Source organism: Dendrobates tinctorius, unplaced genomic scaffold (genome assembly GCF_039654945.1).
Source record: "Dendrobates tinctorius isolate UK_male_01 unplaced genomic scaffold, ASM3965494v1 ptg000070l, whole genome shotgun sequence".
NCBI classification, from domain to species: Eukaryota; Metazoa; Chordata; class Amphibia; order Anura; family Dendrobatidae; genus Dendrobates; species Dendrobates tinctorius.
The window spans coordinates 29,665,682-29,690,820 of record NW_027361738.1 but is presented as its reverse complement, the minus strand read 5'-3'; the positions used below and the strand labels follow the sequence as shown (position 1 = coordinate 29,690,820).

At 45.7% G+C, this 25,139-nt stretch overlaps 1 long non-coding RNA gene and 1 pseudogene across 1 annotated transcript; both read left to right on the top strand.

Annotated features, from left to right (window-relative positions):
• On the top strand, positions 1-25,139 carry LOC141095502 (nuclease EXOG, mitochondrial-like; annotated as a pseudogene).
• On the top strand, positions 3,109-9,530 carry LOC141095503 (uncharacterized). Its single transcript, XR_012233405.1, has 2 exons — positions 3,109-7,460; positions 8,069-9,530. It is a non-coding gene; the product is annotated as an uncharacterized lncRNA (long non-coding RNA).

Here is a 25,139-nt window from a genome sequence, read left to right as displayed (position 1 = left end):
ATGTCGCTGGTAGCACGCCTTGGATTCTACTGTAAATCGAGTGCTGTACTGTTCCCGGCCAGCAGGTGGCGGCTCCGGTTCATTCGTCTTTTACAACTACTTGAAGATGTCAGGACATATTTCCTACAGGATTATAAGCCGCCGCTTTCTGGGGGGTTTCGTGCTGGGGGCTACACTGAGCACATCGTCCTGCTTAGCCGCGCTGTACTTATACGAGCGAAAAAGAGACGAGCCAGGTGAGAAAGCCGCCCCCTGGTGGAGAGTGTGCGCCGTTACCCCTGTGGAGGGAGGCCCTGTCATAGACGCCTGGGCTGCGGCCTGCATCCGGGTCCCTGCTCTCAGTGACGTCAGTACGAGCTCCCCTCTCACCCTCTGCCTTACTGCAGCGCCCCCTCCTGTCAGGACGGAGCAGAGGGGCCATGGATCGTTATGGGGTCTGTCTGGGGTCTGTTCTGTGTCGGTTTATAGGAGAGAAGTAAAAAAGCGCAACGTCCACACCGTGGAATCAGTGATGAGTGAGCGGGGCCGGATAAAGTGTTATCTGGGCATGCTCGAGTGCTCGCAGTGCCCGGCGTGCTCGAATACTATGCTCTGGTCCCCGCGGCTGCATGTCTCGTGGCTGACAGCAGCGGCACATGCAGGGATTGTCAGTCACTCCTCGGGATGTTCCCACGGTCAGTATTGGCAGCACATGTCCGCTCCATCCACAGCGCTGCCGGCTTCTGAACGCCGGTGATTCCACATGTGATCACTGAACCATGCGGGATCACGGCTCCCATTACATTGTACGGGTGAGATTTATCCTGTGGAGACAGAGCGTCTCCGCTACATATATAGACATGCTGCGGGCGGGAGAGACGCTCCACATGGAAGCCGGAGGCGTCTGCCCGCATAGTGGGCGTGGGATATGATGACACCCCCTCCACTGTGCTGTAACATCTGGAGGCTGCGGATGTACACAGCGGCCACAGTGACGGACCTGTCAGGAGCGTCAAACAGTGAAGAAGGGACGGTACGTGCATGTACGTCCCTAGTGTGAAAGTACGGTGTGTATAACGGGCCCTAGAAATGGAGGGCCGTGAGGTGAAGTGCGGTGTACTGCAGAGGCCGTCAGGCGGACGGCGAGTGGAATAAACTTGGACCTGTTGCACCCAGAACCTGCCTCCATCTTGTCTCTGTTTTGTCTCTGCGCGGTATATCGAGGGACCACCCCCCCAGCTCGGCCCACCGACCCTACACATGCAGCCGCAGGGACTAGAACATATTATTCAGCACACCGAAGTCACTGTTAGCGCTCCAGCATGCCCAGATAACACCTCAGCACGCTCATCACTGCTCAGCATCTCTTCTGTTCTGTTTTTTTTAGACACTTTTTTTCTTTTTTTGTCTGTAGCTCTGATATTTGGTGTTTTTTCTGCAGGCTGAGTTGTATTGTGAAGCAACAGCAATTTACACCATTGTTTCCTTCATTTTAAGTTTATGCCGCCAACAGTTGGCACAGATAGTATTTTGGTGCAGAATGATTACAGAGATTACATAAAGCTTATCCTCGCCCCTTGTGCCATCGTTGTTCCCGCGGGGCCGGTACGCGCGGTCCTGGGGCTCTTGTGCGATGTGACACGTGACTCCGCTGCCCAATCAGCGCTGGCGTCACTGTCCGCGCCTTCATACGAGTTGTACATGAAGAGTAAGTCCGGGTTGCGGCTGATCTCCGACTTCCTCTTCATGTTCAATTCATATGAAGGGTGGGGACAGTGATGCCAGCGCTGATTGTGTGCCAGTGTCAAACCGCATGAGAGCCCTGCAGAGAGCGCGTGCTGACACCGTGGGAGCAGCGCAGGCACGGGATGTGAGTATAGGCTTTTTTATCTTATTGGGGCAAAGCGTGGGGTATGACAAGGGGTTGTCCTAGCAGTGGACAACTTTAAATGAAATGCGGCATTGCTGGTGTGAGACATGTAATGACTGACTGTCAGCTCTCCTGATCTACACTGGTAACACCTCCTTTCATTTAAAAAAGTCTCTGGAGGCAGATTCTCAGGGAGATCTATGTCCGGCCCGTAGATCTTAACCGTTCATTTACATATGAAGACAAGTGTAGATTTCTAGGTAATAAGATCAGATTGAAGACGTCACGTTATCATTTTATTAATTTTTTTTTTTATTTACTTGCGTGGCCATCTAGATGGCTTAGGAGGGTTGATCCTACTGAACCAGATATAATGTTAATATTAACCCTTTTTTTTCCCCCCAGAACCCATACAGAAGTCTCCATTGGAGGAGTTTGGATTCCCGCAGAGTGGAGAGGAGGTCAGGCAATATATCGGTCATGCTTTATCTTATGATCAAGCAAAGAAGACCCCACGTTGGGTCATTGAGCATCTTACAAAAGAGAAAATAGTTGGTGAGTGATAGGAACTGAAGGAGTTAAATTGAGTTCTGTCTATGTTGCATTCTCTTGTTTAAAACCTTATCTGTTCTTCGAGGAGATGTCTCAGACATCTCCCTTGTGAACCAAGGTCAAATACCTCTGCTTTTTCGCCTAAATGACTTTCTTTGTCGAAAACAAGTTGTAAAATCATTTGTACTGCGCATGTCTGTAAATGTCTAAATTCTTTACTATAAAAGACGGAAGCCTAACTGATAAGCCAGAGGCGTCTTGGAGGCATCCTGAGTGGTATTATACAGCTGGTGTCTGTGTAGTTCTTCTCCACGGAGCTGATTTAATTAGAGACATATGATGCTTCACACCCAAGAACATCGGTCCTTCAGATGAAAGAGTAATCTGAGGGATCCCGACAGTTTCCTGGCGCCCGAAACAGGGACCTGATATAGGCACCTCTCCAAGACTACCCGATCTACAGACCACTCCAGTTACTGATGAAATTGTGAACAGCAGACCTAAACACCTGGCCAGGTAAGAGATCAATTTTTCTCTTCTCTGCTCTTCATAATCTATCATTATAACTAAGGTCCGTATAAAGGGGAATCTAGTAGAGGAGGGGGCCGTAAAATCAGGTCCATATAAGAACTCTGAGGAAATCGGGTGTGACACGCATATGTAATTTCTGCTCGAATGAGAGGTTACTGTAGGTTCTGTGTGTGCACAGCTATTTTTAGAAAAAGAGCTGATGCAAATCAAAATGGGAGAGGTCTGACATTACGGAATATAAGGCTGGGTGAACAGTTCATACTGCGCAGCCCGGACGGACAAGTTTTTCACAATAGACGGTTCCGCACTAGGAATAGAGGAGGTTGTTGAATGGCTACTTTGATTTGAAAGGTTGTGGAAAGTAGAAAAATAAGCTGCACAGTAGGTATTCGTTCAAAGAGTGGTGATATTGCCTAACTGGGCCATGTGACAGCATCCTTTCGGGGAGGTCACCGCCTAAGCTTAAATCAACACCCTTTACGAATAAACCTTGTGACAGATAAGAGTGTGACCGAATGAGCACAGGACCGTGAAATGAGCCTGTGACAGGATATGACTGAAGAACCCCGATAGATGGATACTTTGTTTACAATCCTGTGTGTTGTGGGAGTATTTCTGTTCGGATGCTACATAGCATATAAGTACACGAAACACGTAGTACACCGAGGAACAGACACTCCATTTAGCCTGTTAGCACCTTAGGAAGAAGGTAACGAGGTATAGTAGAGCCTAGTCTTGAGCTTACCCAATACACCACCTAAGGCAGGGGACTAACAGGAAGACAACAAGAGAGACAGGATAAGAATAAAAGATAAGATGGGGAACAGTCAGGGAAAGATACCTGAAGAAGGAAATCGGTTATGTGATATAATTGAGGATAGATATGGAAGTAGTGCAGCAAAGACCCTGGAAAAAGTATTAATCAAATCCAAAGTGCAAGATAGGCAGGCTGTGTGAATCCTTGTATATATGTCTATGAGAACCTCTGAATAAGATGAGAGATGAGTAATTGAGTATAAAAAAAAAAAAAAAAAAAAATCAGTGAATGAGCACGTGTGAATGAATCATCACACATCATTTTTGTGTCAAGAGATTTGTGACCTTTCTAGTTGTGGTGGAATCCCGGACAGATGCGTTATAGATATTTCAAATCTACATCTGAGACTGAATGAATTGAGTAATGATATAGTTCGTGTTATATGTGGCATTACATTGTAAAGTTTCCTGAATGCATGTGGCCAGAAAAAGGGCAAGGCATGGTTAATCTCATTATACAGTTATCTGCCCTTACAGTGAAATCCCGTGATTTTGAGTTTCTTTGTAGAAATTGATTTTGATAAGTCTAAAGAACTACAGAATTCTGTGAAGGACGACGCTGCATTCTGATGGGAGGGGGGAATGATACCGCTGCGTAGTTTTTCTTCTCCCTTCGCTCTTATCTCTGCTGAGTGTGAGCTGTGCTCAAAATTCTCTGTAATTCTATCCGTAAGGAACGCGCTGAAAGATTTGTGCATTTTAAAGCAACAGTACTTAATTGAAGATTGGAAGTTAAAAGTAAGATTTGGTGCCTAATTTAGAAGGGAATTGTAAGTGATTGCTTGGTCATTAATGTGTTTGAACCTGCTTCTAGTTGTGTGATTGATTTGTATAGCAAATTGTGTCAAATTACAAGAGACAGAGAAGGAAGGAAGCAGTAAAACAAGTGGGACAAATATTGAAAAAGGCAAAAATACCAGAGTGTGAATGTTTGGATGTACAAAAAGGCACAGACAAGGGAAGAAAATAGCACGTGAATAAATGATGCTTGAGAATGTGCAGCAGTGTGGAAGGTGTATTATGAATGTTTGATTGACAAAGTGTAACCAGAGACCCAGACAAAACAGATGGACTTGTAAACACTGTGGTCAGACTCAGACAAACCCAGACTGAATAGCTACTTGTGTGACCTGTGCTACTGACCTAAGAGAATTGCACTAAATCTTATCCAGACAAGATCATAAGAAGCTGACATAATAGTGTGGATAGTGGGTAGTGGGGACATTGGCCCTTGAGGAGTAAGCTGACAGTAGACATCAGACGGCCAACCCCATCAGGACCTAGAAGTGTGAATAGAATAAGAAAGATACAGGTGTATTATCCCTGGAGCCCCTCTGACCAGCTAGCTTTGCTGAAGCAGCTGCCTGCCCCTGAGGACCAACCATTCCCGTTTTACAGACACACAGATGTGACAAAGAATCAGGCTTGGGGCATGGATGATAAATCTGCACGATCTGGGGAGACGTACTGTGAGTCACTAAGACAATGGGCTGCAGTGGAACAATCAGAGCAGTCTGTACTCCTGACTAATGTGACACAGCAAAGAGGAGAGAGAGTAGAGATATACCTTGGACGGTTACAGCTGAAATGGGCAGACATGGGGTACATTTGCATAAACCCACTTGATGTTAGAATACTGGTGAATGCATTCATTGACGGTATGAACAAAGACTTACGAGACGCAGTACAGACAGCCAGACCTGAATGGAGACATGTAGATCCGAAAGACCTCCTTAAGGTAGCTAAAGAAATTGAGCAAACAAGGACAATAAAACGACCTGTCATGTATGCTGGAGCACAAGGAAAAAAGTGGAGAAGTAATAGGAAAGGCATGTGAGATGACACTGACGTTTCTTATGACAATCTATTCCCCACATGACATCCATGCCATACTCCTACAAGTTCAACCAAAACATCTGTCTATGGCCAGACAGCTCTGACTTGAGTGTGCTCTACTAATTCCTGAGTATGTCACTCCTCAAAAGATGTAACGTTCTGAATCCAGCCACCCTCCTGCCTGTGGATTCAGAAAAGGGGGAATTGGTGACCGTATTGGCAAGTGAGGAAGGATACTTTGACATGACGCATGAACATGTCTGCATAGAACTGATGAGTCAGGAGACAGTTGGGTTTGCACACATTCATGAAAAACCTGTTCCTAATGCAGACTTTGAGTTTCTTTTTTGTAGATGGCCCCAGATACCACCAGGATGGACGATTCTACACTGGATATGCAGTAGTATCCTCACATGAGGTAATCCGAGCGGACCACTCTCTCCTCACATGTCGGCGCAGGAGGCAGAGTTGAAGGCACTCACTGAGGCGTGTAGAGCCGCTGCAGGTAAAGTCGCTAATATTTTCACAGATTCGAAGCCCATTAAAAATGCAGAGCTGTTGAAACAATTGATGGAGGCATTGATGTTACCAGTCCAGGTTGGCATTGTCAAGGTAAAAGCACACACAAAGGTGACTCCGTGGAGGTAGAGGGCAATAGAAGGGCGAACGAGGCTGCTAAAATAGCACAAGGCGGCCTAGAGAGAGCAGTGGACGGTGGCGGGGAGTCAGCGTATTCCAGCCACATTGGGTCTAGATGTCCTGAAATCCCTCCAGCAAAAGGCTGCCCAAACAGAGAAGGTACACCGGGGGAGACTGGGAGCTGAGCTGAACTCAAATGGAGTATGGGAGAATAAGGATAAAATGTGCCCACCAAAGTCCCTGTTCCCAATCATGGCGCAAGCAGCACATGGCCCCAATCACACCTCAAAAAGTCACATGTGTGCCATGGTAGATGCCTTCTGGATCGCTCCTGGCTTCAGTTGCGCAGCCGCGAAACTTGTACAATCATGCCTCATCTGTGCACAGCACAACCCAGGTAAAACAGTAAAAGTCCCTAAGAAAGCGACACCTAGGCCTCTCTACCCGTTTCAGAGACGGCAGATTGACGACATACAGCTACCAAGGTAGGAGTGTATGCAAATATCCTAGTATGTGTAGATCTCTTCTCTGGATGGCCAGAGGCCTACCCGGTGAAAACGGCTACAGCTCGAGCCACTGCAAAGAAACTGGTGATGGAACTAGTACCACGATTCGGTGTCCCTGAGACAATTGAATCAGACAGAGGTACACATTTCACTGCTGAGGTAATGCAAAATGTCATGCAAATGATAGGTGTAGAACAGGCATTTCATACACCCTACCACCCACAGAGTTCAGGGAAGGTAGAAAGAATGAACGGGACACTAAAATTGAAAATACAGAAAACCATGGAACAAACCCATAGACCATGGCCAGAGTGTCTCCCATTAGCATTATTCTCAGTAAGGTACACACCCACGGGGAAAACTAAACTGTCACCCTTCGAGATACTGTTTGGAAGACCACCGAACACAGGGTTGTACTACCCACAGGTCTTAACACTCAATGTGGATAATTTGACAAGTTATGTAATCCAGTTGCAAAAGCATTTAACTCAAATGCATTCTCTAGTTTTCTCTTCCACTCTAGATCCAGATAGTGTGGAAGGAACTCACTGTCTACAACCTGGTGATTACGTATATGTCAAGAAACACTCCAGAAAGACCCTTGAACCCCGATATCAAGGACCTTACCAAGTACTCCTAACAACGCCTACTTCTGTTAAGTTGGAAGGACGACCAACCTGGATCCACGCATCGCATTGCAAACTAGCCACAGGAGTTAACAAAGCATAAGAGTGCATAATGTTTTGGTTTGGTTTTGTTGCATTATCTGTAATAATGGTAGCTGCGTGGGACAATCTAAATTCTCCAATGTCCTTGAATAATAAGTTTATACAACATCATGAAAAAATACTAAATGATTGGTCAAAAGACACTCAGTCTCCAGCAGATTGCTGGATCTGCACACATTCACCAGTATCAGCCACTAGTATTCCGTTCCTTGTTATTCCTGTGCCACCCGAGGAATTATTTGCCTGGACCAGTTGTTCTGATACACTTGCTAATAATGCCACAAATAATGTGAAGTTATGGAACACAACTGTTGGTATACCTATTGTGGGATGGGTAGGATACCCTTGGTGGCAGGGTAATCTTTCAGGAAGTAATACATACCTTCAATATCTGGCATATAAAGGGGGGGCTTGGGTACCCAGGAATAGAACTCGATTAACCTACCTGGGGCAAATTCCAATGTATGGCCTACAAGTTAGTTTTAATGTAACTTCCCACTCTACTGATGCCTTCAAACCAATACTGCTAGAAAGAAGGTTGCATAACACGTCCTGGGAGTATTCCAATTTATTTCCCCAGGGCAATAATGAAACTTGTTTTAATATTTCAGGTAATATACCTTGCAACGAGTCATCTGGATATGAGAAAGGAACTCCCACCTGTGGAAATCCCGATGTAGGGTATTGTAGCCCTTTAGGACAACTTCCAAATTGGTGTATGCTTCAGAATGTATCTGCGTTCATAGATTTAGTTCATAGACTGGTATTACAACATTCAGCCCTATGGGACCTACCTAGTGACATGTTCTGGGTATGTGGAGACAATGCATATAAATGGTTGCCAGTAGGGGTAAAAGGTGCTTGTACTCTGGGTCGTTTGACTCCAGCTACCTTTGTTATTCCGAATGACCAGTTGAGTACTCAGAGCATACCTAAACACACGTTGTACAAAAGAGCTGCTGACAATACACCTCACCTCTCTGGGAGACCACATATAGTGCAGATGAGTGTGGCTAATAAAATTGTCAGCTCTATTTTTATTTATCCTATGATTACTCAAATGTGGGATAAATTAGTCAGGGCTACAGATTACTTAGATGACCAAATATGGGATATATTGGATATATTGAACACCACCGTTGCTGTCCAAAATCAGCTCATCATAGCCACTAATCAGCATACCATAGTATTAGATTATTTAACTGCAGCGCAAGGAGGTATGTGTCAGGTCATCGGACCAGCTTGCTGTCATTATATAGATCCCAACAGCATTATAAAGTTAAAATTAAAAATAGAGGATGTTCAAAAACTTAGAGATCAGTACGATAAAGACAATGATCGTACTAAGGATAGTTGGTGGTCAGATACATTCTCCTTTCTTAATCCAGCTAATTGGTTTAAGGGTATTGGAGGCTGGATAGCTGGGATTATACTAAGTCTATTACGTATTGTTGTTTGTATCTTCGTAATATATGTGCTATTGAAACTTGTTTTTTGGTGTATCTCTGTATGCAAGAAAAGATGTAGAAATAGATAAGGAAGTTTGACTGTAAACAACAAGAATTTAACTATTATTCCTTTGAGTCCTAGATTGACATCTCATTTCTGGCATGAAGGAGCGTACTCTTGCAATGATGGACGTGGCTTCAGTATCTGGGGGATGGAGAAGGTAGAAGACCTGTCTCCCTTGGGCAACCCGTCGGCCTGGGATAGTACCTGGTGAACGAGCCACTATCCGCTGTTGTTGCAGGATCCAGTGTTCCAGATTGTGGAAAATGAAGATGTCAAAGGGGGGAATGATAGGAACTGAAGGAGTTAAATTGAGTTCTGTCTATGTTGCATTCTCTTGTTTAAAACCTTATCTGTTCTTCGAGGAGATGTCTCAGACATCTCCCTTGTGAACCAAGGTCAAATACCTCTGCTTTTTCGCCTAAATGACTTTCTTTGTCGAAAACAAGTTGTAAAATCATTTGTACTGCGCATGTCTGTAAATGTCTAAATTCTTTACTATAAAAGACGGAAGCCTAACTGATAAGCCAGAGGCGTCTTGGAGGCATCCTGAGTGGTATTATACAGCTGGTGTCTGTGTAGTTCTTCTCCACGGAGCTGATTTAATTAGAGACATATGATGCTTCACACCCAAGAACATCGGTCCTTCAGATGAAAGAGTAATCTGAGGGATCCCGACAGTGAGCAAAAAGGGAATTAATTCCATTACCTCGGCTGGTCTCTTAGTAAGAAGCACAATGGGCAACAAAGTGGCTCAGTGGTTAGCACTGTACGGTGGCTCAGTGGTTAGCACCTTTACTTTGCAGCTTTGGGGTCCTGGGTTCAAATCCCACCGAGGACAACATCTGCAAGGAGTTTGTATGTTCTCCCCGTGTTTGCGTTTGTTTCCTCTGGGTTTTCCAGTTTCCTTCCACACTCCAAAGACATAGTGATAGGGAATTTAGATTGTGAGTCCCAATGGGGACAGTGAAGGCAAGATCTGTAAAGTGCTGTGGAATTACTGGCGCTATATAATGTAAAGCATAATAATGAGACAGAGCCGCCTCCTGTAACAGCAGCTGAGCGCTCCGTTCCAGTGAGCGGTGGAAACATGCGGCTCGTCTCATCTGTCACAATGTTTCGGGCGCTCATTGCCGTTCCTATTTTCTGACTTCATGCTCACCGGGAGCTGTGCCCTCCTGAAGACAGAGAGTGGGACAGCCCCCTTTATTCAGCACTGGATTCCCAGAGGTCTAACAATATGTCAGGATCACAGTTATCCATTTTTAGTGGCACTCTTACACATCTCATTTTTGATGTATTTAGTATTTTTTCTGACAATTCACCACTTAGGCCAGACAACGTTGTAGTGAATTCTTAGGCTGTGTGTCCACGTAGCGATTTTCGGCGCGAAAACACTGCGAAAACATTTAAAAATCGTGTACATGACGCCCCCATGCATTCCTATGGTATTCCGCACATGCTGTGCTAATGCTGCGCTTTTTTCCACGGCGAAATCGCATCGCGGAAAAAAATCGCAGCATGCTCATTCTTTTGTGCGGAATCGCAAAGAATTGCCGCGATTCCACACCCATAGGAATGCATGAGAATCGCTTACTTCCCGCATGTGGCTATGCCCACCATGCGCGAAGTGAAGCGTCTCATTTGCGGTTGGTACCCACGGTGTGGAGGAGAGGAGACTGTCCTCCAGGCCCTGGGTACCATACCTCTGTAAAAAAAAAGAATAAAAAATAAAAAATCGGGGTATATTTACCTTCCGACGTCCCGCGCTGCATTCCCGGCCTAAGCGTTCCCAGTAATGCCTTGCGGCAAGGCCCTGTAATGACGTGGTCTTGCGAGATCGCTATAGCAACGCGAGACTACGTCATCACAGGTCTCGCAAGGCATTACTGGGAACGCTTAGGCCGAGAATGCAGCGCGGGACGTCGGAAGGTAAATATACCCCGATTTTTTTATTTTTTTCAGCATTTTAACATTGGCGGCCTCAATATTAAAAAGCTGCTCACACTTGTCAAACACTATGTTTGACGAATGTTACCAACCTGTCAATCACTTTCCAAGTGATGCTTCAAATCGCTTGGAAAGTGCTTGAATATCGCACACGAAAATCGCGATCATAATCGCGGTGAAATCACACGGAAAAAACGCGCGATTTCTGGGAAGGAGTCCGGTTTTCTGTGTGCGGTTTAACACGCAACGTGGGCACATAGCCTTAATGTTTATTCCCATGCAGTAAAAAAAAGTTTTCAAACCTCTTCTATTTGTTTCTGAGTTGACTCCGTTTTCACTTACTGACTTCAGTGTTGGGAAAACTGTAGCATTAGACATTTGTCTAGAGCGGTCACATTACAGAGCGCCTGTCACCAGTCTCAGGTCGCCCTTTTTATTTAAGAGAACAGCGGGCAGCCTCCGACTGGTGATTTTTAATTTTTTTTTTTAAACAACCTATGGGCAAAAATGAAATAAAAAAGTGTTGCTAATACCAACCTAAAAGACCCGACTTTCTAGCAAAATTCAGGTTCAAACTTGCATGTTGTTAGATCGTGGCATTCAGATTCCCTCAGTGTGAGACCTCGTGAGGTGTCATGAAATCTCACGTTGGAGCCAAACCAGTGTCGCCCCGTCCGGTACGTAGCAGTTACCAGTCGGTAACATCATTAGAGCGGTTACCTCGCCTCTCAGTAAATGATGTATCCGCTGTGGTGTAGATCATCGGCCTCGCACTTTACTGTCACGGAGGCCACGGAGGGTTGTTGGATCTCGCTCTGTATGTCCAGATCCCACAACCCAGAAGTTCGGACCTGATTTTTTTTCTAGACAGTCCGGACCTTTAGCCTGTCATTAGGGACACTGCTGGACGTCTTTCTTAATGAGTTATGATTTGTAAAACCGTCGGTCTGTGGCTGCTCTCTCTTTTCTTACATCGTACGTGCAGCCACACACAGGTGACAGGTCCTCTTTAAGTGAGGCTGCGGCATGTCCTGAGGCCAAGTTCACACTTTGCGGAATTGTGGTTTAGTCTGCAGCAGTCTAGAAGACTTGAAAGTCTCAGTCACACGTTGCAAAAAAATGAAAGCATGGTGCCGACGTCAGATCTGCAGCGTGCTCATTCATGTACAGATTTTGATTGTGGATTTCACCCTATTCAATAATGCTTAGTAACGGAGCAGGGTGGAATCCACGATCAACAAATGCTGGTTCCTTCTGTGGATTCATTACACGTTTTGTTGTGGATTAGTGACCAAATCCACAGTGGAAATGATCATCTGATATCCGAGTGCAGTGCGATGTTACACACTCTCCTATAGACTTGTATGGGTGCGTGAGATCCGAATTTGGCGCGCAATCACAGCATGCTGCCATTTTTTTTCCTGTCCGATTGCAATCCGATCAGCGCTGGCAAAAACCCGCCACTGATAGATAATGAAATATAGGATTAAATTGGTACGAATGCAATCTGATTATTATTATTCTTTAATCGCCAGTGGGAGCGAGCCCTAATGGTCGAATACAGCTGCCAATGGAAAGGCCCCTCTTGGGACTGTAAACAGCAGGACGGCTCAGTATAAATATAGTTGCCCCCCAATTCAGGGGGTGTTGTGCTTTGTTTTGTTTGTCTAGGTTTTAGAACATGTTTTTCTTTTTTATCTTTTCCTTAGGCGTTGCTGACCGGAAACACTGCCGAATTAAACCGGATCCAAACATTCCGCAATTATTTAGTGCCAGCAATGAAGACTATTTACGTAGCGGGTGGTCCCGGGGTCACATGGCGCCAGCGGGGGACAGTAAATATTCTACAGTAAGAATCTGTTTTCTGCTTATCTGAAGAAGAAAATCTATAAAAAATTAGTCTTTTTTCTTTTCTTTTTGTATTTACATAAGAATATGGAATATAAAGTTCATTACTTTGACTTGTCATAAAGCTTTATGGTGTGTGCAGCCGTTAAATGTTTGGTGCAGATATTTCTGTACCATTTCGGCATCTCTTGGCACGAAAAACAGCGTGTAATACATGCGTTTTTGCCCCATTTTTTAAATGTTTTTTTTTGGTGCAGATTTTTCCCACTCATTAATATGAGTGAAATCTGCAAGTCACAAATAAGCAATAAGGGGGGACGTGGCTATGGAGTGAGGGAGAGAGGATGCTGGACGGGAGAGCTCCTCACCATCCTGTATAATCCTGCATGCTAGGACCCTTTTCAACGGCATATTCGGGGCTGCCTGGCCCCCTCTGGATACCGGGATCCCCCCTGGGCCCCCGCAGGAGGACGGTGAGCGGCCGGTGTGTGAGCGGCTGGAGGAGCTGGAGTGGGCGGCTGTTCCTCCACGAGGCGGCGGCCATCTTGGGCGAGCGGTTCGGCTGCTGTGAGCTGCGCGTCGGCCCCCACTGCTGCACCGCTGCTGGTGCAGTAAAGAAGTCAGCTGGAAAGTTAAAAGAGGACGCGGTGAGCGGGGGAGCCTTGGAAGACGGGAGTGGACGGCGGGGCCCGCAGGGAGCGGCGGCCATATAGGACGCGCGCTCTGCCAGTAGGAGCGCGGTGTCCAGTCTCCAGTGTTGCAGCGTCGCAGGGGCAGCGACCTGTATCCTAAAGGATCTGAGAGGAGTGCGGTGAGTGCCCTGAAAGATGGGCCCTGCATAATGTCCTCTCTCTACTCTGCATCGCTGGCCTGCTGGTGCCATTACAGTGGGGGAATCTGCTCCCCCTCCCATTGCTGCTATCTCTCTGGGAGTAGGTATCCCTCCCCCCTGCCATAGGAGCCTTGGTGACATTCTATTTTTGTCTACATGAACTCTGCTCCCAGGCTATAACTAATAAACGTAACCCCTGTTATATACATATAAGCGCAACAGGAGGATTTCTGGACTGTATAATTTCAGCTACACTGGGATACTTCGTGGTTCTTAAACATGAATCGGTCTAGGGGTTCGACGGCAGCAGAAAAATTGAAGGAATTTGTCAGACCTGACCCCTCTGAGAGCGCACGCTATTTACGGAACACCTCACAATCTCAACGTAAAAATCGTCCCTCAGAGGGTGGAGAGGAGATTGAACAGGAAGAAATGACCCTTAAACAGGCATCTGAACAGCTGATGCAGGCTATCTCCCTCACCAGGACATCCCTGACGGAGAAAATAGAGGATGTCTACACTGAGGTTGGGGAGACTCCGTCACGATATGCAGGCCATGAGGGGGCGCATCACGGAGGTGGAGACAAGAGTGTCCCGGGTGGAAGACACCATTACACCTATGGAGGCTAAGCTAACTAAGGTAGCGGGATCTATGAACGCCTGGAGGCAAAAGGCAGATGACCTAGAAAACAGAATGCATCGGAACAACATCCGTGTCATCTGTCTGCCTGAACGCTCTGAAGGTCAACACCCTGAGCAATTCCTAGAAGGCTGGCTTAAGACTTCTCTGGGAGATGAATTCTCCTCGGTGTTCGCTGTTGAGAGAGCCCACAGAGTTCCCACCAAACCTCTACCTCCGGGGGCCCCGCCTAGACCCTTCCTGGTGCGTCTCCTCAACTGTAAGGATAGAGACACCATTCTGCTCCTCGCACGACAAAAGAGCCCCATCAAGTTCAACGACGCCGTGATTTCAATCTTCCCAGATTTCTCCGTGGAACTCCAGAAGCAGCGTGCGCAATTTATCGACATCAAGAAGCGGCTCAGGGAAAGGAACATTATATATTCCATAATTTATCCAGCTTGGCTTCGGGTTGTCCACGGGGGTTCCTCCGTGTTTTTCACGGATCCGGCGGAGGCTGCCGAGTGGCTGCGGTCCCATAGAGGGTCCCCTACATAGGAGTCCTAGAGTACCTATTTTCATCTGGATCCTCTGATTGCGGGCTTAATCGGAGCTCTCCTGGCGGACACCCAGAGATCTACAATACCGGACACTGTGTTCAGTGATGGTATCCCCTTGTTTGTTTTTTGATAGAGGAGCGGGACTTTGCTCCTATGTTACTAGGGTTATATTTTGTCTTTTTTCCAAAAGCTTTAGTTTTAGCTTTCAGTGTTACTTAGGTAGAGGTTGCAGCCAATGGAAGTCCTATTATTTGTGTGATGTCTCTGAGTTCTACTTAGGCACCGATACGCAACATACCCAGATAAGTGGAGATGGGATCTGAATTAATCTGCATGACGTGGAATGTGAGGGGTATCAAAGCCCCCAGGAAAAAGATTAAAGTATTTTCACAAATTAGGCACTATCACCCTCATATTGTGGCTGTGGTCGAGACCCACTTGACCAGGGATACTGCTCGGAGTGTACAAAAACCATGGGTTCAATGGTCTATACACGCATTTCACACCAGTTACTTTAGGGGGGTCTCATTATTAATACACAAAGACGTTAGATGGGAGGCCCGGAGAGACTCTGAAGGGCGCTTCATATTTGTGTATGCACTGATCAATTCTAGGAAATAAGTTATTCTGTGTATTTATAATCCCCCTCCAGCTGGTACGGCGATTCTCCAAAAAGCATTGTTTTGCTTTAAACTATCCAGACGCAGATGTTATTTGTATGGGGGATTTTAATTTGGTTATGAATAATTGCCTCGATAGATTGAGACTGGATGACGGGACACAGGGTGGGACCCCGGCAGTAGCTACATCCCAATTATCACAGTTTATAGAAGGTAGTGGATGGTTGGACCTATGGAGGACACGTCACCCAGAAACAAGAGAGTATACTTGCCATTCTTCCACTAGGCGTTCCTTATCTCGTATAGATTACATTTTTGGATCTAGTGGTCTGGCGATGTGGGTGGATAGTATTGAATGGTACAGTGGTGTCCTCGACGATGGGATGTTTCCATGATTATTATAGCTCACTGTACAGTTCAAAACATTTTCATTGGTAACCAGGGGTGTCTAGACTATCAGATATAACGTTTCCCACGCTAAGTGCCTCTCAGCGGGCCTTTATGGACGCTGAGTTCACTCTGGAAGAGATAGAAGATGCCATGAGGGATATGGCCTCTAGGAAAGCCCCTGGGCCGGATGGGTTTGCTATTGAGCTGTACAGGAAATATCGGGAGATTTTAGCGCCACTTTTGTTGTCGGTGTTCCGGGAGATTGGGGGGGGGGTCATGCCGGAGTCCTTCTATGAGGCTAATATAATAGTGCTTAAGAAGGAAGGGAAGGACCCTCTGGACTGTGGATCTTATCGCCCCATATCTTTAGTAAATGTGGATTACAACATTTTTACGAAGATCTTGGCAACTAGGCTAAATTCAATTATTTTGGAACTTGTACATCCTGACCAGACCGGCTTTATGCCTGGGAAGAGCACCTCCATTAATATTAGACGGGTTCAATCAGTGGTTCAATATAGCTCCCTGATGCCGGACAATAGATGGGCATTGGCATCGTTGGATGCGGCCAAGGCCTTTGATTCCCTTGAGTGGCCTTTCCTCCACGCATGCTTGCAGAAATACGGTTTTGGAAATAGATTTTTAAAATGGGTTAATACATTATATATGAAAGCTAAAGCCTGTGTCATTGTAAATGGTTCCATTTCCGAGTCTTTTTCTTTACACAGGGGGACTCGTAAGGGTTGTCCCCTTTCCCCGGCCCTCTTTGCTCTTGCAATAGAGGCTTTGGCAATTCGCATGAGAACTTCTAATATTATGGGTATAGAGATAGCAGATCAGGTGGATGCCATAGGCCTATATGCTGATGATATGATAATATTTATGGATAGAGTGGAGGAGATGTTGACGGGGGTGATTGCCACTATAAATTAATTCAGTAGATATTCCAACCTGTATATAAATTGGGAGAAGTCTGCTCTGATGCCTCTTTCTCATGTCCCGATGCCGCGACTCGAGACTCTCTCCTTGTTGCCTATTGTACCACATTTTAAATATTTGGGTGTTCATATTTCTCAATCTAGCACACTTGATCTACAACTTAATATATATATAATAATAATAATAATACATTTTATTTTTATAGCGCCGACATATTCCGCAGCACTTTACATTTCAGAGGGGATTTGTACAGACAATAGACATTACAGCATAACAATAATCACATACAGTAGATTATAACAAATACCAAGAGGAGTGAGGGCCCTGCTCGCAAGCTTACAGTCTATGAGGAAAGAGGTAGACACGAAAGGTGGGTGGTAACAGTTGCTCTGATTGTATGGACCAGCCATAATGTTAAATGTGTAACAGTACAGACACAGAGGGCTAATGGATGCATAAAGCATGTGGGAACATGATGCTGGGAACCTGGTTATGGTAAAACTTTTGGCTCTGCCACACAGGGATAGGTTAGGTTAATGTGTTGAGGCGATAGGCCAGTCTGAATAAATGCGTTTTCAGGACACGCTTAAAATTGTGGGGATTGGGGACTAATCGTATTGACCTGGGAAGTGCATTCCAAAGAATTGGCGCGGCACGTGTAAAGTCTTGGAGACGGGAGTGGGAGGTTCTGACTATTGAGGATACTAACCTCAGGTCATCAGCAGAACGGAGGGCGCGGGTAGGGTGGTATACTGAAACAAGGGAGGAGATGTAGGGTGGTGCTGAGCCATGGAGGGCTTTGTGGGTGAGGGTAATAAGTTTATACTGAATTCTGGAGTGGATGGGTAGCCAGTGTAATGACTGGCACAAGGTAGAGGCATCGGTGTAACGATTGGTGAGGAATATGATCCTGGCTGCAGCATTCATTATATCCATTATTAGAGATGGTTAAAGTCAAATTTGCGATTTGGAGTAAACTCCCGCTGTCTGTAGCTGGACGTATTAATCTAATTAAAATGATACTACTCCCTAAGATCAGCTATTTTCTCCAACATAGTGCTGTGGTGGTGCCTAAGTCTTTTTTCACTAACTTAAATTCCCAAATTACATCTTTCATATGGGTGAAAACTAGGCCAAAACTTAAGCTAACCACCGTACAAAGGCCAAAAAAGGGGGGGGGGGTGGCGCTACCGGATTTTTTTTTATATTTTCTGGCGGGACAGGCAAGAGCTATAAATAAGTGGATGCCTGGTAATCATCTTCCTAATTCTGAGAGCCATTTGCTTCATGCCGCACGTTCTGATTGCCCGCTAGGGTTCTTGGAGATGGAAAAAGTAAAAGTCCCACGTCTGCTACCCATGCTTCGTCTGGCAAGACTAGTTTGGAGACAGATTAAGAGGGTGGTTGGATTTAGTGACATCATAGCTGGAATGCCCTTATGGAATAACAGTTATTTTCCGACACTGCTGGCCCACCCATCTGCTGAATTCTGGCCTCAGTGCAGTGTCTCTACGATAGGGGATATATATGAATGCGGTACACTATTATCTTTTGAACAATTACAAGCTAAGTGCAATGTCCTGAGGTCACAATTCTTCCGATATTTGCAATTAAGATCGGCCCTTCAATCGCACATGAGATATGTCGATATGAATGGTGCCATCTCGTCTCTACCCTTGATAGGCATTCTTAAATCACAGGGTCCACAGGGTCTCATCTCCTCTCTGTACACACACATGCTATCGGTGGGGACGGAATCTGCCGTATGCTTGGTTAGGGGGAAATGGGAAAGGCTCATCCCTGACACACGGGGGGGGGGGGGGGGGGGAGGAGTGGGAGGAAATTCTGGAGTCACCAATTAAGGTGTCTCCGTCAATTAACAATAGAATGATACAACTTTATATCATAAGCCAATCATATTTGACTCCGACTCGACTTTTTAAGATGGGCCGTTTCCAATCTTCGGAGTGTCTGAGATGCCATGCATCCGTTGCAGATTTTATCCACATGATTTGGCAATGTCCGATTATAGTACACTACTGGAAAGAGGTGACGTCATTATTAACCTCCCTGGCACAGATTCCTGTTCCCCTTGAGCCATTGGTTTGTCTGTTTGGGGTGTGGATGATGAGACATGGGGACATTATACGGGGATTTTCTTAAGGGAGACATTGTTCATGGCACGGAAGGTGTTGGCACTGCGGGGGATGGGGGGTTCGGATCCCTCCCTTAGGGCCTGGATAGAACTGGTGAACTCGATTATCCCATATGAGCGTACGCTTTACCAAAGCAGAGGGTGCCCCGGTAAATTTGAGAAGATATGGGAGAGGTGGAACTCTTCTCACCTCACGTTGTAGGACGGAGATATCGCATGATAAAGAGCTAAATATATAGACACAGGCTGCAAATAGTTGTTTTGTTGTAGTAGTAATGTTTTAGAAGTAGGCAGGCTTTATTATTTGAATAATAATACACAGTCTAATATAAGGCAATTGACAGTATGTTTTATTCAATGCACAGTTGGTATACACACGCTGCTTGACATTGTTGCTCTGTGATATGAATGTGTGTTACATGATATTTTCATTGCTGTCGGTTTGCATACTGTATACCCTGCCTTTGGTTCAATAAACGAATTTTAAAAAAAAAACAAATAAGCAATAAGTGCATGAGACTTCAGGATTCTCATTCACTTTATGACAAATCTGTGCAGAAAAAAAGCGACAACTCTGCAGCGTGTGCACAGACCCTTACTATTTTGACTATTTACATCAGTTCCCTTTTACGTCCACAGGAGGCCATGGCTGAAACATTTTACCTGTCAAACATTGTGCCCCAAAACTATAAAAACAACGCCGGCTTCTGGAATCGGTAAGGTCCATGGTCAACAGGGATTTACTTTACAATCTGAAATGCAGATGCAGTCCTGCCTCATGTTCAAAGATTAAAGGGGTTGTCAATAGCAAAAATCACCTCCTTACCACCCGGACTCCACATCTCAGTGATTTTTGGAGCTGTCTTCCAGAGGTTATGTGACATGACAGTCGGCTCCAGCCTTCATCGTGGCATCAGACAAAATGGCTTCACCTGACTGAAGGCTGCAGCTGATCGGTGTGGCAGTCTGCAACGCTCCTGTGACACCAGTGTCCTCTATCAAAAGACTCGGGTTATACCAGCGATTAAAAATTGCTGGAATAACCTCCATCCGACAAGTGTGTGTAAATATATAGAAATATATTTTTTATTTTTTTTAAATCTGGTGTCCTTTAGCATTTAATGAGAGGCTGTTCAGTAATGGACAATCCTTTTAACATATCGTGGTCTTTCCTGGACCACTGCAGTTTGAACCCACATTGAGCCTTCAATGTCACAAACACAAAGATATGACGAGACATGGCGCCTTCTACAGCCTTCCTTCCTTTCTGGCTCCTTCTTACCGGAACCATTTTGCCCAGAAAACAATATTGGCAAAATGGTTTTGGTAAGCAGGAGCTGGAAAGACATGTACCGGCGCATGCGCAGTTAGGTTTTATGCTCGGCCTGCAGTAGAGAAGAGGAAAGTGCGTTTGTGCGATCCGGCAATGTCCCTGCTCAGGCGCGAGATTTCATTCAGCTATATGGATGACACAGTACACGTCATCCACATCAATCAAAGCTGGAAGACGGCTTTTAGCAGGGGAGAGGAGGGACAGGCCCCGCTGTAATGACACCCCTGGGACCGGACCGTCCTAATTTGTATACCTTGCTGGAGCACTTCAGTAGTTTTTTTTGGAGATATAAGGGGGAGTCAGGACATAGTATACAACTTTCTGTAATGCAGCACAGGCGCTGAGGAAGGTGGTGGTATACCGCTGAGCTGTAGTTCCCCTCTGGCGTCACTCTGTAGAGAGTACAACATTTTCAGGATCGGTGAGGGGCCCATAGGTCAGACCTCCACCGATCATAAAGTAACATGCCATCACTTTATGGGATGGGAATACCCCATCCCATAAATGTCATTATTCACGGTGATTTCATACTCTGTCCTGGATGGCATCTATTTGTATGGTGACACCCCTCTGCTTCTGGATTACTATGTAACTAGGTAAATTTCCTATTCACAGGTCTAGGAGAACCGTATCTGGAGCTTCAGATACAGATATGTAGAAATATCTGCAAAGAATGACATAACCGAAGGCGGCTGGAGGTGGACATGTTCTCCGGGGACAGTCATCAGCCAGGCCATTGCATGTGTAGTGTAATGAGATCAGTCCTACAATGGAGTAATGGCGGCTCATTTTTCTCATTGCTTGAAATCTTTATCCAGGTTTGAAATGTATTGTCGAGACCTGACACAGCGATTCGATGATGTCTGGATTGTGAGCGCCCCCTGCTGTTACCCGTGCAGAATGAGGACGGCAAGAAAAGTGTCACTTATCAGGTGAGCCGCTGTTTACCACCACATGTTCATGTAGTGACTTCAGAGATGACCGGTCGGCCGCCGTGTTCTAGAAAACAATGAGCCTCCTTCAGTCTGGCTGATCATTGCTTTCTGCTCCTGCCTGATTGTGTTGAGAAGCGTTCAGTCGTGAAATGAAGTTCCTCTTATCGGCAGCCTCCGATCCACTAAATTTCTTAGTTCAGGGTGAAAGACACCGCACATTCTCATTAAGAGCTACCTGTTTGCTCAGTAACCAGGGTGAGATTCTAATTTGATAAATTATAAATTCAGAATTTAAATGAGGAGCTATGGGCATAATATGTAATAAAAGGCTTCGTGGGGCAGCGAATGGCAGGTTTGCAACACCTCCATGGCATGATCATTGGCATCATGGGTGATTTTGGGGAAATATTCTTTGTCGTTTTTGCACCTATGTGTGATTTGTGCCAGCAATCAGCCGTAATCGTAATCTGGGGGGGCTTACTTGGTATAATATCCAAAACCAGGGTAAATGCTTGGACCTGCTGCCCTCATCACTGCTGTTAGTGCAAATACAATTAGGTCCATATACACTCACTGGCCACTTTATTAGGTACACCTGTCCAACTGTGTGTTAAGACTTAATTTCTAATCAGCCAATCACATGGCGGCAACTCAGTACATTTAGGCATGTAGACATGGTCAAGACAATCTCCTGCAGTTCAAACCGAGCATCAGTATGGGGAAGAAAGGTGATTTGAGTGCCTTTGAACGTGGCATGATTGTTGGTGCCAGAAGGGCTGGTCTGAGTATTTCAGAAACTGCTGATCTACTGGGATTTTCACGCACAACCATCTCTAGGGTTTACAGAGAATGGTCCGAAAAAGAAAAAAAATCCAGTGAGCGGCAGTTCTGTGGCCGGAAATGCCTTGTTGATGCCAGAGGTCAGAGGAGAATGGGCATACTGGTTCGAGCTGATAGAAAGGCAACAGTGACTCAAATTGCCACCCGTTACAACCAAGGTAGGCAGAAGAGCATCTCTGAACGCACAGTGCGTCGAACTTTGAGGCAGATGGGCTACAGCAGCAGAAGACCACACTGGGTACCACTCCTCTCAGCTAAGAACAGGCATCTGATGGCTACTTTCAGCAGGATAATGCGCCATGTCATAAAGCTCGAATCATCTCAGATTGGTTTCTTGAACATGACAATGAGTTCACTGTACTCAAATGGCCTCCTCAGTCACCAGATCTCAATCCAATAGAGCATCTTTGGGATGTGGTGGAACGGGAGATTCGCATCAGGGATGTGCAGCCGACAAATCTGCGCCAACTGTGTGATGCCATCATGTCAATATGGTCCAAAATCTCTGAGGAATGCTTCCAGCACCTTGTTGAATCTCTGCCACGAAGAATTGAGGCAGTTCTGAAGGCAAAAGGGGGTCCAACCCGTTACTAGCATGGTGTACCTAATAAAGTGGCCAGTGAGTGTATATTTGGACAGAGACAACATTTTTCTAATTTTGGTTCTAGACATTACCACAATGAATTTTAAACAAAACAACAAAGGGTTTTCAACCAAGTACCAGAAATGAACATTTTATTTACAATTATTTAATCTGTCCAATTACTTTTGGTCCCTTTAAAAACAGGGTGGCACATGTTAAGGAGCTGAAACTCCTAAACCCTTCATCCAATTTAATATGGATACCCTCAAATGAAAGCTGAAAGTCTGAACTTCAACTGCATCTGAATTGTTTTGTTTAAAATTCATTGTGGTAATGTCTAGAACCAAAATTAGAAAAATGTTGTCTCTGTCCAAATATATATGGACCTAACTGTACCAGTCTAGCTGGAACTGTTCCAAAGCGAATGCTTTGTATTTTGGCTACCACTCTGTTTTCAATGGTCAGTTTCAGGTCATTATTATTTTGCCAGCACTATAGAGTCTGGAACTTCCTTTTTTCCCTTACTAGAGTACACCCTTCTGACACTCTCTTACTTGGCTTCTTTTTTTTCCAGTGGGATACTCCAGTTCATTATCAGTCTGTCAGCACTATAGAGTCTGGATCTTCCTTTATTAGAATACACAATTTTGATACTCTGTAACTTGGCTTCCACTTTTTTTTTCAGTAGGCTGCTCAATGTCATTATTATAATTCTGTGAGCACTATAAAATTCTGGTGCTTTGTAACGTTGCATCAAATTTTTTTCTAGTGGGCTGCCCCATTTCATTATCATTCTGTGGGCACTATAGAGGTTGGAACCGTGGTTTCAGGTCTCCCCATCCCTCCCCCTGGCTCCTGCTCACTGTTCTCCTTCTTTAATTGACGTAGGTGACTCCTTGATGCATCCACATTGCCTGGCGAAATCTTGATGTGAGGCATCATCCATGTCAGTTGAAGGAGGAGGGCGGTGAGAAGCAGCCGAGGAAGAGGGTAGTGAGCAGCCGCCGGGGCGGAGGGCGGCGAGCAGCCGCCGGGGCGGAGGGCGGCGAGCAGCCGCCGGGACGGAGGGCGGCGAGCAGCCGCCGGGACGGAGGGCGGCGAGCAGCAGCCGGGGATGAGGGCGGCGAGCAGCAGCCGGGGATGAGGGCGGCGAGCAGCAGCCGGGGATGAGGGCGGCGAGCAGCAGCCGGGAAAGAGGGCGGCGAGCAGCAGCCGGGGAAGAGGGCGGTGAGCAGCAGCCGGGGAAGAGGTCGGCGAGCAGCAGCCGGGGAAGAGGGCGGCGAGCAGCAGCCGGGAGGGAGGGATCAAGAGGCCCTAAACCATGGCCATCGGACAGGACCGACCCGATTTCCATACAACGCGGGAGAACTTTAAAGGTTTTTTTTGGAGTATACAGGGGGTATATAAGCATTTATGGAATGCAGCACAGACGCTAAGTAAAGTCATAGTTTTAGCTGTTATGACACTTCTGGTGACAGGTTCCCTTTCTGTTGCCACAGACCTGACATTAGGCGTTGGACGGACAGGTTAGTGAGAATGAATGCACCTTGTTGGTGGCACTTTTAAACAATCTAATTTGTAATAAAGGTATTTGCTGATTTTCTATTTATCCATTAATGCAGTCCCCGCTTCCCGGGACCCAATTGTCAGATAACAGTGAAATAAGTGGGCTGAAAGTTTATATTATTGGGGGCCAGTTGGGTCCCCAGGAATAGAGATGCCCACCGCAGCTTCTTTTGCTATTTGATGGCATTTTAATATTCGTTTTACAAATCTTACAAGTCCTTAAAGTTTAAACTTTAATAGTGAAGATGGGTGGGGTGTTTGAGGGGCGATGTGGAAGTCTCCATGTAGGTGCACAGAGGCCTACTGCAATTTGTGGTGGTGCACTGTGATCTTTTTGGTGTAATGAAGATGTTCTTGCTCATTTTTTATTTCAGGTTATTGGCAGTGATGATGTAGCCATGCCCACACATCTGTACAAGGTGATCCTCGCCAGGAGGAAGCCCTCTGAGGAGACTCTAGCTGAAGGAGCTTTTATTGTTCCCAACGTCCCCATCAGCTTTCAGCATCAGTTGCCAGAATTTCAGGTCCCTCTTGAGACACTTGAGAAGTCATCTGGTCTTGTTTTCTTCCCTCAAGTGGACAAATCAAAAGAAGTGAAGAACTTTTGTGAGGAGGACACCTGTAAGCTTATTAAACTAGAAGAGTTCAAACTATACATTGCAGGACGGAGCATGAAGAATGCAAGAAGCCTCCAGAAAGTGGAGAAGATCATGCTAGAATTGCGTGAGGCCAACATAAAGCCGGACTGGTATCTGTTAGAACTTTATGAACAGAAGAAGAATGAACTGGAGTCTTGTGAGACTGTTACTGTACGAGACGGAAGACAAGGGTAACAAGTCATAGCTGCATGTTACAGGGCCCATAATCACATGGAACCAAGTTCTATTTTTCTTTGCTCAGGAATCTGTAAAGGTGACCTTTAACAAGGAAAAATCCCTTTAAATGAGGACTTTTGTAAAGTACTTAAAAAAATATGGGGGGAATAAAGCATAGAAAAAAACGT